Source organism: Erythrolamprus reginae, chromosome Z (assembly GCF_031021105.1).
Source record: "Erythrolamprus reginae isolate rEryReg1 chromosome Z, rEryReg1.hap1, whole genome shotgun sequence".
Classification (NCBI taxonomy): domain Eukaryota; kingdom Metazoa; phylum Chordata; class Lepidosauria; order Squamata; family Dipsadidae; genus Erythrolamprus; species Erythrolamprus reginae.
In genome coordinates, this window is record NC_091963.1 from 112,722,190 (window position 1) to 112,725,377 (window position 3,188).

Sequence of the window (3,188 nt, forward strand, 5' to 3'; positions counted from 1 at the left end):
AATAAATGGATCATCATTGTACCTATCAACAATCCATTCCCTTCACTACTTGTTCTTTTTTTCCATCCCACTCAATCTCATGAATGTATTGGTATCAGCAGTGGGCTACGAGCTGGAACGGTAAATTGCACTCGCCCCCACAGCTTATAAGTGCTTGTGGGACCAGCGCAATTTTGCTGCTGCACTGTGGAGGTAGCAAAATCGTATTTGTCGGAGAATAAATCCAGAATTTCTCTTGTAGTAGGTCCTCCAACCAGCAGGTGGAACTGTTTTGCAAATTCCCTAGAGTTCCTTTATTTTCTTACATGAAAGCTGAAATTTTTCACTAAAATAAGAGGTAAATCAATCTTTTTAAAATTTTAAAGATATTACTATAATCCAACTTATATATCTTTACTTGTTAAATCCACTTTTGGTCTCTTGCTATTTCAGAAGCTTTTAGTGTCTCCTCACCACAGATGCAGCTGCTTCCTTCCATTTCCTGTAACTTTATTTTTTTATTCCGAACCCAAAATAAGCTAAAACAGTCTCCAATCTTGGCCACTTTACTCACCAGCACAGCTTAAAATTCCTCTTTCATCTCTCCAGCACACTTATTAAAGTTCTCTTCCCAGGTGTTCTCTCGCTGCTTCAATCCTTGCGTTGCGGTGTCAGTGCCACGACTTAGGTCGGCTCAGGCATGGCAGCCTGGCCGATTTCGCACCACCACCATTGGAGGTCAAACTGGTTCATCTGGGGCGGTATGCTGACCCCAAACCAGACCCCCAGCAGCGACCCATCTTCACCTCCCCTCCAGGGAGGATCTGGCCCAGTTCCATGGGAACCAGGACCCCCAGATGGTGGGGATTCAAAGCAGGGGCGAAGGGGGACTTCATCGTGGCCATTGGCCCCACCCCTCTTCCTAACGTTGGGTTTACAGTGAAAGAACATAAATAGCTTAGGGAAGATAATTACATTGGGTTTGCAGTGAATAAATACAAATCGATTAGGGAAGGTGATTACACTGGGTATACAGTGAAAAAAACATAAATAGAATAGGGAAGATGACACTGAAGTATAAATAGAGTAGGGCATGATAATTATACAGTATTAGGTTGGCAGTGAAAGTACAATTACAATAGGCTAACCTAATGAAATATGAGAAATAGATATAATGATAGAAGAGGTAGTTTTATTTTATTAAAGGTTTTTAGATAAAATAAATTTATACTGATTAGATGGATTGATAATCGAATACTATATTTCCATTAAGAACTGAATAAGGTTTTATTAAACCGATGGTGTTGATATGTAATGATAGAAAATAAGTAGATTTAAGTGATATAATTTGGTTTCTTCTCTTCCCTTGGGAATGATATGGTTATGATAATACGTATCTTGTAAGATTTTGATGATTAAATATGGATAATTAATATTTAAGATTAAATAACTTTTCTATTTTAAGAGCATTTTGTACATGATAAAGGTAAAGAAAATTTTAAGAGGTAAATAAGGATGTATGACGTTTGAAAATAACCACTTTGGCCTAAATGTAATAAAATGTAATAGATAAGTGAAAGCAAATAGATGAGTTGTAATAGCAAATAGTATTGTAAGTTTGTATAATGTTATTGAAAAGTTTATACAAAAGTTTTCCAGGTGATAAAAGTAAAGGAGGCAGCATATAGTTGGATGATAAATACCGAATATAAATGTAAATTCGTTGTATTGTATTGAAAATTGAAGGTATATGATATTGCACTGTTTAAAAGTGGAGAAAAAAGATATAATAAAAATATTGAGCAATAAAGGAAGTTTGTTATTTATATACATTCACTGTATTATATATGTAGCCTAAGGCAATTCTTCTTAATGTGGCCTAGGCAAACCAAAAGGTTGGACACTGATGGCTTAAACAATTATAATATTTCATGCCTAATAAAGTTGGTTTACAGTCTACAAACGGTTATGCTATAATGTATTCAAAGCATTAAGCTAAAGATAAGTTTGAATCAAAATAAATTATTTTAACTATTATATTACAACATTATATTGCAATTATAATGCAATACTTGAAGTTTGGAATAAAATTAAAATACTCAAAAAGAAAATTATCAATTAAAGTGAACTTTATAACAGAATGCTTTTGGTTGTGAGATTTGGGGGCTAGGATGCAGAATTCAGATATTTCCAGTGACATTTCTGAAACAGATTGTAATTTTATTTGAAATAGGATTCAACACATGAAATCACTCCTATGAGCATTTCCAAATGTTTTTTTTCCTTTATGCATAGTCACAACATGCACTACATGTTGCTAGTGACTTCTATATAAATATATCCCTGTGTTTCATTCTAAAGTAAAATGTTTTCTTACGCATTATATAGAGAATCAATTTATTTCGATTCAGTCTACGTTTAAGCACCAGCTTCTTTTTAAAAAAATGGAAATTATATGAAGGAATTACATGGAAACCCATGCAGACAACTGAATGGGTTGGCAGAATAAAAATGCTCAGCTCCTTTTTAAATAAGAGAATTGATGAGAAGAGTGCTTCCAACATAAAATATAGCACCCTTCTCCCATGACATTTCCCAATAGCCTAGGAAAACGATATAAAAATGTATACGGGCAGTTGCAGTGCTTATTAAGAAGCCTGATTTAAAAGGCCAACTGCTCTGACATTCGTTTTAATACATTTCCTTCTCTAATACACAGGGAAGCAAATTTATTCCATGCTTCCTTTGATTGACATTTACTCAGAAATCTGACTGTTTTCCATAAGATTTACTTCCAACTGTAAGGATATAGATTTGTTGTTTAAACAGAGAATCCATTCCTGTTTATGTTTATATTCCAAATCCAATCTCTTAAATTCTAAGAAAATTGGGATAATGGATTTTATATTTGTATCAAGCACCATAATTATGATTTTAGTATCAACTGGAAGGGAAGCCAAATATGTGTAAACAGGATTTAATTCTGTAGGCCAAGAAATGGGAAAACAACAAAACAGAAAGCGCTGATTTATGCTTCTCAAGCGGGCATATTTAGCAACTAATCAAAATCCTAAACGTGGATAGAAACCAAAACACGAAGATGAAACTTCAAAAAAAATTACTACCTTTGGCTCAGAATTGGAACTACATTTCCCAACAGCCCCTGCGACGTTTATTTTTAAACGGAAGCTAGGTCATTGGAAAGATGA